This window comes from Engystomops pustulosus, chromosome 7, assembly GCF_040894005.1.
Source record: "Engystomops pustulosus chromosome 7, aEngPut4.maternal, whole genome shotgun sequence".
NCBI lineage: Eukaryota > Metazoa > Chordata > Amphibia > Anura > Leptodactylidae > Engystomops > Engystomops pustulosus.
The window spans coordinates 48,244,472-48,259,709 of record NC_092417.1 but is presented as its reverse complement, the minus strand read 5'-3'; the positions used below and the strand labels follow the sequence as shown (position 1 = coordinate 48,259,709).

At 39.3% G+C, this 15,238-nt stretch overlaps 1 long non-coding RNA gene across 2 annotated transcripts in view; it reads right to left on the bottom strand.

Moving 5' to 3' along the window:
* The window catches only part of LOC140069751 (uncharacterized), a 40,849-nt gene that overhangs the window by 4,488 nt on the left and 21,123 nt on the right, over nt 1-15,238 (bottom strand). For both annotated transcript variants that reach the window (XR_011848848.1, XR_011848847.1), the window contains exon 2: nt 4,847-5,063. This is a non-coding gene — a long non-coding RNA (uncharacterized lncRNA). The remainder of the gene's footprint in view (nt 1-4,846; nt 5,064-15,238) is intronic.

The following is a 15,238-nucleotide window of genomic DNA, read 5'->3' as shown; positions in this document are numbered from 1 at the left end:
TTTTTTTTTTATTCCCCCAAAAAAACCTCATTCTAACCTTTTAAGAAGAATATAGCAAGCTGACTCATGATTTAAATGTCCCCAAGCCAAACATGTGCAGGTATTAACATGACCATTGTTTTCAAGAGTGATAGATGGGACGCATACCATAGCTTGCTTTATTCTATATGTGCCTGCCCTAACTAGATTTTCCACATATTTGTTCTACTGTTTTAGGAGTCCAATATATACTATTCCCTGTTTACAAAACAGTGTCTGGTCCAGACTGAACTATTCATTGCCTTCTAAAACTTAGGTTGTCAACTAAAACTTAAATGTCCCAATAGGCTTTATAATAGGGATCTGAGCTACGGGCCTTACAGGTAATTGAGGTTCATTTTTAAGAATTTGAAAGAGTTTGTATTAAGCTATTTTGTCATACTCTATCCCCAGCTTAGGGTATAATAATAATCTGTTAAATGGGGGTCAAAACTTCTAGAACTCTTAACAATCACAAGGCCCTCAATAATTCGGCAGTGTTGGAAATTGCAGAGTGGAGCGCTCCGAGTATCTTCGACACTCCCATTCAATGGGGGAGATTCATCAACCTGTATATGCCAGAATTCGGAGGTAATTTCCACCTTTATTGAGGGTTGAAGCCATTGTCTGGAAAAAGGGATGGCAATATTTCAGCCTGTGCAACCGGAAATTCAGTCTGAGCATCAGAAAACTATGATGTGGGCTACATTCACACGAATGTGTGATTTCTCCAGCCCTGTATTTCTGTGTTGTATGAGTCTGTATATACGTGACATTTTTCATCCGTATGTGCACGTATGGCTCTGTATAAAATACGGGGGGCTGGCAAATGATGGATGGCTGACAGGATGCACCCCTCACTGGTTCTGGATACTGCATGTATATAGGGCAGCATACGGTGCACAGCCATATGCAACCCTTTTTTTTTTATACATGCCAATTGACTTCTATACATGAGAAAATAGGACATGCTCTACATTTTATACGTCTCAAAAACAGTGCGGTGCACAATAAGGCCATTCAATGGAAGGCTGTATTGCCCATTGAAAAGAATGGGAGTGTTCAGTACCCGTATATACAGCCCTTTTTCACACGGTTGTGTGAATGTAGCCTTAGAATAGAACTAGTAGCTGGTCTAAAATAGGACTATACAGTTCTAAACTACTCCACATACATCATCCAGCAGAATAAGACTGTGGGGTCTGACACTATGGTCTATTTACCAACACTTTTCATACATTTCCCTCATCTTTGAAATTGTCAGATAATTTTTGAGACCCCATTAGAATTGAATGGAGGTGCAGGATGCATGTTCGACCTTCTGCTCCATCAATGAGTGAAAACTTGGCCAACATAGGTGGGGCTTCCAACAGTAAGACTGCAGTGGCTAGAGGATAAACCCCTTTATCTTTACTATTTTGAGAGTGGCACAGCTGCTAAAACTCTGCTAAAACTTCACCAGCCTCCCCAGGCTAGTACACGCCCCAGTAGCCTCTGCAGTTAAAAAAATGTTATTTGTATAATTTGTGAATTAACACGTTAGGTAAGGTTCCAGGATTATTAAATGGCAGATCAGGGAGGGGCAGGCAAGAGGAATCTACCATCAGATACACTTCTGATTTGGCAAGATCTGTATAGCACTGCATAATCTGTGAGCGCTATATAAATAAAGGAATTATTATTCCTCATGGCAGGTTTCCTTTAAACTCCATTTTGTGATTAATGTCATTGAGTTTTGTTGCATTCATTTATTTATACCATTATCGGATTTTGTATCAGAAGTTGGTGGGAATGAGGGAGAAAACGATCCCCTCCTGACTCGGGAGGCTTCTCGCAAGATATTGGATATCATTAGGTTTAATGGTGAAAACCTGATGATAGGTTCCCTACAACATATACATTTCACAGTTGTATAGGAAGACAACACTAACTGGAATTCTTATAATATGGGAACAACTGAATCTACACTATGAATTGTGTCACATATTGGTTAGATTCTAACTTGTGCTATAAAGTCCAATTTCTTCTGGCCTCCTGATGAATATGAAGTTAAATGACTGAGGCACCTTTGTGCCCCCCCCCCCCTTCCCATCCGACAGTCTTCAGGAGAACGAATACCTTTCATTCTTAGCATTCATGGGGCATTGGATGAGGGGAAATGTATTTCATTTCAAAATTAAATTTGAGGAAACTTGAGAGGAATTGCTGTATTTTCCATTAAAGTTCACCACAAAAGTTGCTGCTTTCCTTAATTTATCCTCTAACTTTCCTGGAACACATAAAACGTCAAATAACTAACTTGTCTGGATCTTGATCCCAGGCGAATAGCTCCATTGCACGTTGCTAAAAGTCTGACTAAGGTAATGTGTAAAGTAGCTCTTTTTTTTAAATTCAGATGTTTAGTTTGCTGGGGAATCGGTGGAACAGATCGCTGCGAGTTGGCAGGAGGAGAAAGTTAAAAGGGAAGTCTATAAAAAGTCTATGTCGGGACAGAACAATTGAACAGAAAGGGAAGGTGATGGGAGATGTAAAATTATACCTGAGCACCAGACTTCAGACATTCCTGAGCAAACAAAGAATCCCATTCATGGTCCTCAAAGCCTCCATCCTGATATCCAGGGCTGAGAGCATCGTTCTTGCTCACTGGTTCAAATAACACAAAAGATCCTAAGATTGGAAACCTAACACAATACTATATGGACTCCGGAAAAGTAAAGAGATTTCACTACCCTTTGGCCATCAATAGTGTGTAAGCAATATGTATCCGAATGTAAAATTATGTTTTTCAATATTTTATCTGAATTTTGATGGGTTTTGCCTCAGAACATTGCTATAATTACAACTGGCATTGGGGACTGTGACTGAGTTTCTATGTCATTTAAATAGGAACTCAGTGATAGGCACATTACACCGAGAGTCGGCATATTGGTGAGTACTGCAAGTTTCTATACCTCATCAATCTCATATTGATATTATATATCTCTTATGGATAAGTCTTTAAAGGGAGTTAACCAGCAGTTTTAATGATACAATGCTGCGGACAGTGTTGAGTAGTAGTCTGGGAGAACAGTGTAAGCTTTGTGTGTGTTGTAAGTGGCGTGGGGATCGTAAAAAAATGTGGAAGAACTTGGAGGACTACTTTGTGAGCACTCGAACAACAGTGCCTACCCTCTGCTGAGTAAGAGCAGTATCAAGCTTCTGGTTAGCTATTACAGCATGGAAAATGTAGGAATGCGAGCTGCGATACTTGGCGAGCTGGGAGCAGGATCTCGACCTTTCACTTTCCGCTGCACACTATGCCCAAATCATTGAGCCTAAATGCTGCAAGATTATGTATCCCTGTCAAATGGAAATCTCCCCCCCCCCCCTTCCTTAGTGGACTCAATGGAGGATCTGAGCTCCTCCATCTATGGTAGGACATGTGAAGTCTTCCTGGATCTCTTTCCAAGCCTCTTAGGAAGATTGATCTCTCCTGGATAGACGTTTGCTCTTCTTCAACCCCTCTAGAGTTCTAGATACTGGCCAAATATAGATCATCTCCTATATTTTGCAGCATGACCGCCCTGCTCGGTAATGGCGCAGTGAGCATGCGGTGTCTCACCACACCATGCCATAGACCTCAATGAAAGCTGTGATCTGGTCTATATTTATGCTTATGTTTTACTAATTTTGTAGAATAAAACCTGCTGTGGGAGGGAAAATAAAATTTATAAATTTTGCATCCCCATTTCCAAGTGGCAAAGCGTTTAATTTTTGGGCCTATAGAGGTGTTTGTAAACTTTTTTTTGTGGGAGATACATTTTTTTTTTTAAATCACTTTTTATTGCATTTTAATTTTTGGTGTTTTTTTATTTTTATTTAAGAACATTTTTTTTCTTTACTTGGGACATGAAAAAGCAATTGTTTGGTTGTTCATTATGATACCTTGCAATAATGATGTATTGCAGGGTATTATAACAGTCAACCCATTGTGATACATAGGCTGACACACTGCCTGTAAGGTCCTGTCGCAAACAGAACCTTACAGGCGTTTACTATGGACAACCCTGAGGTCTGCATTTAAAGACATAACCTGTAACAGACAGAACCTCACAGGTATTTACTATGGACAGCCCTGAGATCGGATCTTGCTCCAGCCGCTGGTGTTACACCGGGAGGTCAGCAATAAATTACCACTGAAACACTGTTTTTCCTGATGATGGTTTGGCTCTGATTTAGAGAACCTTCAATCGGGTCCATGACCTGCATCTGCTGCGCTCCATGCCGTAATTTTAAGTCCTAGAGCAGCAAGTGGTAATAAGGAGCTATGTAGAAATGAATGGAGCTTTGCTGCAATAATATGTACTAACAATGGAAAGGAGCAGTTTTAGAAGAAAGAAGCCATGTTTTTTAACTTCTGGACGACTCCCATAACAGTATAAATGGAGACAGGTATCGCAGAGGGAAAAGCAAGCTGTGGGGAGGCAGTGCCCCAGCACCAGTCACCCAGCAATCAGGTGCTAGACTGGCCAAGCATGTCTCCAGGCCGAAACCCTATTGAGCACCTGTGGGGTAACCTCAAACGGAAAGTCTCTAATGATCTCCATGCCCTAGAAACTTAAGATGGTGCTGGAAAATAACAGCGGCCACACAAAATGTCGCCACTTTGGACACAGTTTGGCCATTTTCACTCCCTTATGTTGATAGCCATTAATGTCTAAATGACTGTGTGTTGAGTTGAGGGATTGCCAAATTACTCATTTACATTGTATCAAAGTGTCATACGTTCAGTTTTGTCCCATCAAAATACATAATAAAATATTATAACAAAAATTAGGGGTGTACTTACTTTTGGGAGATGCTGTATATGATATTTATAATTTTGATAAAACTGTTTATTAGCCTACTTGGCACTTTGGTCCTTTTGAATGCAATGTTGATCTGTTTCAGTTCCTACATTTTAGAAGCACAGTTGGTCTCATCTGTAGGAACATCTGTTGCCCATAAGTGCACATTCTGCTCTCTTGTTTTACTTGCATCTTGAGGTGACAAAGGGCTTGCTCTGTCTGTGAAGGAAGAAGGAATATTGTTATCAGGCTGCCATCACCTTCAAGCTGCTCATCTCCCTCCAGCATCACACAGGGGCCCGTCTGGTGCATTAGATCTTAATCAGAAACAAACTGTTCTTTATTGTAATGTATGTTCTGTTTGTTTTACAATATTAGATTGGTTCTTTATAATATCCTGTGCTTCCATATCTACATGGAAATTTGTCATCTCTGACTGGCAGTGCGCTGTCAGAATTTCTCTGTCAGAATATTTTAGGAGTATACTTGAAATATTATATTTTTATTCTTGATACTTTGTTTAAATATTGCCTTAGAAAATATATTTATGAATGGAGCAGGGCCACCACTAGGAATTTCGGGGGACCCTGACCGTCAAATTTTGTGGGTCTAAAGTCCACACCACCCCACACACACATGCACATTAGTTACCGTCTTATGCTACTGCACCATATCGCAAACATATGCGCAGGACCCTGGGCTGTAAGGAGTTTAGGGTCTCCCCAACCTTATGGAGTTTTTGAATTATGTGACACAAGTTTTGTTATTACTGTTTTTGTTACACAGCAACCATAATATAACTAGACATACTGTATAACACAGGGACAGTACAAAGATAAAGCAGAGTACCAAGCTTACTAGAAAGATCCAGGACCAGAACCAGGATTACTACATAGATACAACACCAAACTACTACATGTATATGGGATCCAAACTAATATTACTACATAGATTGAGGACGTTAACATAAACAAGACTACTACTTAAATTCATTACCAGAGCTAAGTTTACTATATGGCAGGGCCAAGATTACTGCATAAAAACAGCAATGGAAACAAGATAAACACATAAATCTGTTCTATTATAACCTATATAATAGAGATCCAATATCTATCTCTCTATCGATTTATATATCAAAATGGAAATTAAAATATCCTGGCATGAAGATATTAAAAAAAATACTAATAAAGATAGATATAAGATGGATAGATTGATAAATAGATAGGTGATGGATAGATAGAGGAGGGTTATTTGAGACCGCAGGCTTCTTCTCCTCCTAAGGCCCATGAATAGAGTCACACTTACCCCCCTCTGATGGTGACATTTATAAAAAGACAAAAATATGTCAAAAAGTTGTCTACAAAATTCAATAATTTTTAAAGTTTAACTTTTTTTCTTTTACCTGTATTTATTGAATTAAAAGAGTGTATTAATAAGGGGTCAACCACATAAACAACAGCTTAAAAGACCTAAAGGGGAGAGGGGTAGGGAAGAAGCAGAAGGGTCTCAGAATTATTCACTAGGTTTCATTTGGGCCACTATTCCAGCAACAGTTCACTCCAGTATTTGGGAATCCACCTTCCAGTTCAGGGATTGGAACCACTGAGTACACGTTCTTATAACAGTGTAAAACAATTCTACAAAATTCAGAAAGAAGGGGGGGGGGGGGCAAATAGTACATTCAATGACATCAACAATAATCATAACCCAATATGACACTTTTCATCATCTCATCCCAGGAGGCCAAGTCTCCCCATTCAACCTCTTTCTTATTTTTTCCTCTTGTTGTATTCTGAAAACTTGTTTATTGCACTGTTGATTGATTTTTGTTTCCTTTTTTATGTGTTCACCGTGTTGACCAATTAACAAATTGCCCTTATTCCTTGTATCAGTATGATCATGGCAAGACGAGATTTATATATTTTTTTCCGCTTCTGCACAGGTTAAACATTTGTTTTTGAGTTGCTATATTCTGATAGCTGTAGCTCAAATTTTTGATTTTCATCAATGATTAAGAGTCTTATGTCTCAAAATGCATAAGATCTGTGGACCCACTCTCTATGTCGTTATACTGCTGCAGGTTTTAAGAAGATGTTATTAATAAAGGATTCATACATTTTATACTTATCCTAGTGGATTTGCTGGTTCATTTCTCCGAAATTTCCTGTTTGGACATGCTGTTGGCACCTCAGCTAACCAGGTGAGCTGGATAATTCATCTTAAGATTTTCTATAACTAATTTAGTAGTTAGTTCTAGTTTTATTGATATTATTATGGGGGTACATACAACGTTTTGATCACACTTTATGCCAATTTCTGTCAATGTCTATTTTTTTTGAGGCGGCATGGTGGCCGAGTGGGTAGCACTTATGCCTTGCAGCGCTGGGGTCCTGGGTTCAAATCCCACCCAGGTCAACATCTGCAAAGAGTTTGTATTTTCTCTCCGTGTTTGCGTGGGTTTCCTCCGGGTCCACAGGTTTCCTCCCACACTCCAAAACATACGGTTGTTTAGAATGTGAGCCCTATGGGGACAGGGACCAATTTGACAAGCTTTGTGCAGCGCTGCTTAGCCCCTTCACGCTCCGTGGCGGATATATCCGCCACGGAGCGCAGTGACTTAGCGCTCAGTGGCGGATATATCCGCCACGGCGCTTATGCCGGTTCGGCTCTGGATCAGAGCCAAACCGGCATCGGGAAACACGGGGTGCCGGCTGTAACTAATAGCCGGCACCCCAGTGTAACACCCGCGATCAGAGTTGTCTCCGATCGCGGGTGCTTAACCCGTTAAATGCCGCGGTCAGCGCGACCGCGGCATCTAACATGCATCTTTCCCCCACGATCGGCCCCCCCGAACCGTTTTCGGGGGGCGCCGATCGTTGCTATAGCAACTCTGGGGTCCGATATGGACCCCAGAGTTACTTGCAAGAATTGCCGGTAAGATGGCGTCTGTGACGTCATCTTACTGGCACAGTGCCAGCCTATGCAAGTGTATAGGCTGACACTGATAATACTCTGCAATACATCAGTATTGCAGAATATTATCATGAAGAAGCAATCAGATGATTGCTTCTTCATGTCCCATGGTATAAAAGTGAAAAAGTAAAAAAAAAAGTTATTCAATAAAAAAATAAAGTCATAAATCACTAAAAATGCCCCAAACCCCCAAAACATATAAAGAGACATATAACTAAAAAAAAAGTCTAAATCATAACACAAACCCCACATATATAGTATCACTGCGTCCGTAACAACCCGTAGAATAAAAGTAAATCATTATTGAACCCCCACGATAAACGCCGTAAAAAAAAAACTGTTATAAACCCTCCAAAAATTATGATTTTTACCTTTTCAATCCCACAAAAAATGCTATAAAATGCGATCAAAAAACCATATGTACTCCGACATGATACTGGTGCAAAGTACAACATGTCCCGCAAAAAACAAGCCATCAACCAGCTCCGTAGCCAAAAACGTAACAATGTTATGCCTCTTGGAAGACGGCAATACATAAATGATAGATTTTTCCCCACATTAGGGTTTTGTTTGACAAATTTAGTAAAACGTAAGAAAATATATTCACGTCTGGTATCCCCGTAATTGTATCAACCCATAGAATAAAGATAACAGGATTATTAGGCTATACGGTGAACACCAAAAAAAAAAAAAAAAAAAGTAAAAAATCCAGTACAGAATTGATGCTTTTCTACTCCTGCCCTCAAAAAAAGTTCCTAAATTTTCAACAATAGGTGATACCAACCCCAAAATGGTAACAATGGAAAAAGCATCTCATCCCGCAAAAAAAATGCCATCACATGGCCCAAATAACGAAAAAGCGAAAATTTTATAGCCTTCAAAAAGGGGCAATGAGAAAACTAAAATCCTGGCAGCTGCAGGGCCCTCCTTCCCTTCTGCGTCTTGCTGTGCCCCCATAAAACAAGTCACAGCCACATGTGGGGGGTCTTTGTACTCAGGAGAAATTGCAGAACAAATTGTATGGTGGATTTTCTCTTTTTATATTTTGGAAATGTGTAAATTTTAGTGCTAAATGAACGTATAACCGGCACAATTTGACCATTCTAAATTTCACCGCCATTTTGATTCAATTACTATGAAGATCTCAAGGGGTTAACAATCTTCGTAAAAGCTGTTTCTGATAGTTTGAGGGGTGCAGATTTGAAAATGGGTTGGTTGTACAGGGGGTTTTGATGCTAAATATGTAAAATTTCATTCAAAACTGTATTTATCCCCAAAATAGTCAATTCTGAAAATCCGGAAAAGCGATATTCTATTTGTAAGCCGCGTGACCTCAAAATAAATTATCCAGACATTTCAGAAATTATGAAAATGTAAAGAAGACAAATGGGAAATGTTATTCTGCAAGTTATTTGGGTGGTAAATCTATCTGCCTGAAAACGCAATGATTTAGAATTTCGAAAATGGCAAATTTTTCAAAAAATTTATCATATTTTCTTTTTTTTTGTAAATAAACGCAAAACTTATCAGCCAACATTTACCACTAAAATGAAGTACAACATGTGGGGAAAAAACAATCTCAGAATCGTTTTGATAAGTAACAGTGTTCAAAAGTTATAACCATATAAAGAGACGCAGGTCAGAATCCAAAAAATCGGGCTGAGCCTTAAGCTACAAAATGGCTGCGTCCTTAAGGGGTTAATCTGTGTGCGCTATGTAAATAAAGAATTATTATATTTTTTACATGTCAATTTAATAAATAGATTGAAACCTCTCATAAGAGAGCTGACCGCAAATTGGTCTATCAAAAGGGTGGTCTGCTCATAGAAGGGTAACTTATATAGAGTTAAATGGGGGGGGGGGGGGATCTGACACAGAAAAAATTGTTTTTAAGGAGGGGATTTTCCCAAAGTGGAGGTCTTCTGGAGAAGTTTCACTGTGCATGTTTTCTGCAATAAATAACTAAGGAGCAAATAATCAATACACTCATCCTGCATGTAATAAAAGCGTATGTAAAGTGGATTGGCGCCCCCTGGCATCCATCACGCATCAACATAACCACCAATATGTTTAAACTTAACAATTGCTCTTATAGTTCTTTTTCTCCCCAAACTTTTCCATAAAGAAGAGAAATTCAAGACAACAGCTGCCCCAATGTCTCTGTGGGTCTCTTTGTAAATCCCGGGATGATTAGTAGTCATGGAGGTAAACATTTTCTAATTGACCTCTACATTCCTGATGTGTTTTTCTAAGATGAGGATTCTTCTCCTAGGTCTCATGATAATTGTTATACCGATTCTAGAACATTGCAAATTAAGTGGATTTAATTAAGTAACTGTATACTTTCTAATCTATTATACATCTATATAAGAAGGATTTGCCAATTCTGTGACCTACCACAGCAGGAGTTAACATACCAGTGGGCTTTAATCCTATGGCTAAGTGTAGGGTAACATTGATATAGTCTTTAAGTACGATCCACAAACAACAAGTCTATAGTATGTTTTATATGAAGAATAATTTCATGTTGCAAGAGACCAAATGTTGAAATTCAAATGGCAGAAAAGGGATTAGCTCTTATAATATTAGGAGGCAGTAGTAGATTATATATTATATGTATATTATATTGGGGTTTTGGGCATTAGCCCAGGGCCCAAGCACATGGCCACCAAAATAACCTACCAAATTTTATACTGAGAAGGTCTTTCACCCATGAAATCCTCGTACATCTGTTCCTGTTCTCAATACACCCATATACAAGCCATTTCAGGATCTTTGAAGGTCCTCCAAAGGTCCGGAAACCACAAATTGAAACCAGGCAGATGGGACGCATCCTCCATTTTCCAAGAAGTTTGATATAAGTATCATATGTAGGAATTGATTTCCAGACTTGTAGGGGCCATAATGTTCATACAGTTTTAATCCGTCTCTACTAGGAAGAAGTATAAAAACAGTGTGATAATACAAGCAGCAGATTATAATGCAGTGTATAGGGGACTAATACTGGTTGCAAATGGATGCCAAAATTCTAGAGTTTAATATATTCTCAACTATCTTCATGTAATGACTATTACAGTTATTATTATTATTTATAGATCACCATTAATTCTATGATGCTGTATAAGCCGTATATGTATGATCGTGTCATCTTCTACAACTGGGGCCTCCACTAGTCACTAGGACAGGGGTTCTTAGCACACTGTTCATATCCATTACACTACCTCAGTAAAATGGCGTTTTAATGGACTTGTGATCTAGTATGCTTTGTCATTTTATTCCGTGCCCATGTGTGATAGTGGCTCCATTCACACTCACCGAATGACTACATTGAGGAGAATCAATGGGTTCAGGATACCCATTTTAGTGATTTGTGGGGGTTTATAGTTTGGACACCTACTAATCAACCTCAAACCATATTTTACATAGAGCTTGTAAATAATAGATTATGCATTAAGTAAAATAGTATTTCAGTTGTGGCTAGAGAGAGAATTTTGGATAGCATATGTGTAGTTCCCTGAGCCTGTAAGAGTTTGAGAACAGCCCCTGTATTTGGATTTTATATAATTATGTGTTGTATTCTTGTGCTTTTCTCTTTTCCCTCCCTTTTCTGAGAAGGACTCCTGCACCATTTAATGATATATGTCACGGTTTATAAGGAAGCAGGAAACCGTATTAAGAGATCAGCAAATACTAGAGAAACGGGGAAGGCTAAGCTTGTTCCTGGAGATGGTCAGTTTACCCCGGACCCCACAGCTTCTTTCTCTCTAAACATGAGGACTTTTCCATATAGATGGAGAAGAGGACGGATACTGGGGGTTGGTGTACTAAATTTGGAACCCCCCTAACAAAACAATTGCTACAAGAAAAACTTGGCGAACAAGCAATCACTGCATGCACACAAACACACAACCAAGGCTTAATACAGGAAGGAGGGTAATAGGGAGGACAGGAATAATGGGTAACAATCGCACAGAGGTATAAGGGATGTATGGAGAGGGCTCACGGGCTGAGTCCTCTTCATACAAAGGTGGGGGTTCTTGCATATTGCAGAAAACCCCCACCACTAATAGCAGCGGTCGGTGCTTGCACCGATCGCGGCCATTAACCCCTCCGTTGCCACCGGCAAAGTCGCCGGCGACATTTAAAAGACAGCGGCGCACGGGCACCGCCATCTTTGTTACGATCGCCGCGCCCCCGAACGTCATTGGGGGGCGGCGATCAGTTGCCATGGTAGCCTCAGGTCTTCGTTTGACCCGAGGATACATGGCTTCTGCATGTGGCTCATTGTAATGTATAGTGTGCAAAAATGCCATATATTGCAATACTGTAGTATTGCAGTATATGGTAGGAGCGATCTGACCATCTAGGGTTAATGTACCCTAGATGGTCTAAAAAATTTAAAAAAATTAATAAAATATTAAAAGTTCAAATCCCTAGAACGGATATAAAACATAATAAACAGTAAAAATCACAAACATATTAGGTATCGCCGCATCCCAAAACGCCCGGTCTATCAAAATATAAAAACGGTTACGGGCGGCGGTGACCTCCGAGGCGGGAAATGGCGCCCAAATGTCAGAAATGCGACTTTTACACCTTTTTACATAACATAAAAAATGAAATAAAAAATGAGCAAAATGTCGCCCAGACCTCAAAATGGTAGCAATGAAAACGTTGCCTCATTTCGCAAAAAATGACCCCTCACACATCTCCGTGCGCCAAAGTATGAAAAAGTTATTAGCGTCAGAAGATGGCAACATTTTTTTTTTCTTTTTTGTACACATTCGTTTAATTTTTGAAAATGTATTAAAACACAATAAAACCTTTATAAATTTGGTATCACCGCGATCGCACCGAACCAAAGAATAAAGTAGGCATGTTATTTGGAGCGAAGAGTGAAAGTCGTAAAAACAGCCCACAAGAACGTGACGCACGTGCGTTTTTTTTTTCAATTTTTCCACATTTGGAATTTTTTTTCAGCTTCGCAGTACACGGCATGTTAAAATAAATAACATTACGGGAAAGTAAAATTTGTTACGTACAAAATAAGCCCTCACACAGGTCTGTACACGTAAAAATGAAAACATTATGGATTTTTGAAGTTGGAGAGCGAGAAATGAGTCGAAAAACCCTGCGTCCTTAAGGGGTTAAATAAACACAGACAAAGGGGAGCAGACAAGAAAGTGGTGAGTGAATACAAGAGAACAGGCAAACTTCACAGAATCACTAACCACAGTCAAAGAAACAAGCTACTAGAAAGTATAGCTGTTCCTACAGAACAGAGCCAGGGTTAAGCTGCAGATATAACAATATCTAGCAAATACTGAATGACAAAACCAAACTGGAATGGAGCCCAGCCACTCCTGATAGGATAATACAAGTTAACACAGCTGAGACCTAAACACACCAACAGGTAATGCAGAAATACCAACAACCAAAAAGACAGGTAAAAGACAATCAGGCTACATAGCACAGTGATAGAGAACCGACTAGAAATGCCAAAGAATGACAGATCAAATCCTGACAATATACTCCAATTGTATAAGAATAACAGAACACCAAATCAATGTGCACTTGGACGATCAACCCATTGACACCATACTTTACATATCCATCTATTATGTCATATAATGTATTATGCAATGCCATATAGTGCCTTCTAAAAAGTAAATAAACAAATTCCTCAAAAAAATATACCCACCTAAATTGGCAAACCATGTATTAATTGCTGTACAGTGTGAGGTCTTGTGCAGATGAATGTATGGGTCATGTCCTACAGCTGCATCACGGTCCTTATAGAGGTCTATGGCACTCGGTCACAGTGCGGTGAACACACTGACCCACATTTATTAAAGCCCCTGCACCAGTTTGGCTTTGCAAATTCTTTTTAATTCCAGCTGATTGCACATGTATCTATAAAGTGTCTGCAACACTGCACTGTCGCACACTGCACACTCCAAAAGCAAACTGCATTTAGTGCAGTTTGCAATATTTTTGATGAATGTGGGCCACTGTGTTTCAGCTTGGCTTTCAATGAAGAGGGGAGGGGAGTTCTCACCCCGGCCGTATCCCGGGCAAGCAAACAACCAGACAAGTTTAGGTGTTGCTTATTGCAAAGGATTAGGGGTGCTAAAATTTAGCTGGTCAGAGTTAGCCTTGAGTGAAGTCATTTTTGGTACAAATGTTTCAAATCCAAGTTCAAAAGAAAAAATACTAATAGTATAGCATTATTTTAGTATAATATGGTATAGCTAATGAAAAAAGCACATTTATTTCCACAGAATAATAACATATTAGAAAGTTAATTAGCGCGCCCTAGTTCATTATGTTGCTCTGAGTTTCAGCTGCAGTCAATTGTCTGAGTGCTCCACACACTACGGGACAGTAAAGGGCGCACAAGGAAAGGGCAACTCTGCCAATCACTGTCTGAGGGGGGGGTGGGGTCACTGTTCAAACCGGTAATTGACGCTGGGTGGTGGTCTTCTATTGCCTCCTATGTTATTGGGTGTCACCCAGGAAGTCAAGTGCCATGGAGACCTAAAGTAGTGGTATTGGTGTGGCAGGGGACCGGTTGGATAAGCATCATTTTAGTGCCCCACTGTAGAGCACTTTTATGTACAAATTTATTTTACTAGACCGGCCATTCAGGTAGATCCTGGTAATGCTACAATTTGTCAGAATAATTGGGGAAAATTCTAAAGGGATTCATTATACTTAGTTAAACCAACTTTATACTTAAAGTTAACCAAAAAGAAATTAGAAGCAACTCTGGAAACACTTTCTGAAGAGACATGGGCCCTAACACTGCACTACAAAACCAGATAATCCAGGGCTCCGCACTTCCAAGACCTCAACATTTAATGCAAGATTATTACATTCAAGCCTTTTGTTTTTAGATCCTTATCTACTTGATAAGCAACTTTCCTTTAATGTAATATGTACAAAAGTTTTTCTTGTAGCCTTTGCTTTATCTGAGTGTGAATATCTGAGATTAGTTATTCCAGATGTAAGATAAGAGTTTAATTGTAATCTTTCACAGCAGAAAATGGAGCAGGGGGGACACTTCTCCAGAATGAAGCAATTTTGACACAACACATAATGTTACTCTTATTTTATGAGATACGGGATGACTTTTGACATCGTATGAATGGTTGAGGATTAGCCTGAAGCCAACTGTAAATCAGTGCTTTTGTTTGCAGGCAAGACTCTGACTGTATTCTCATGAGGTAACCAGCTGCTAGCAGCCATAGGGAAAGGGCTCAGAAAATGTTCAAATACGACAAATACTTTCCTATATTATATATCATATCATACACACACACACACACACACACACACTATCTGTGCTAAAAATGTGTTAGTTTAGAATACTAATCTTATAGTACACTATAAGCTATACTATAGTATACTAGCTTCAATAG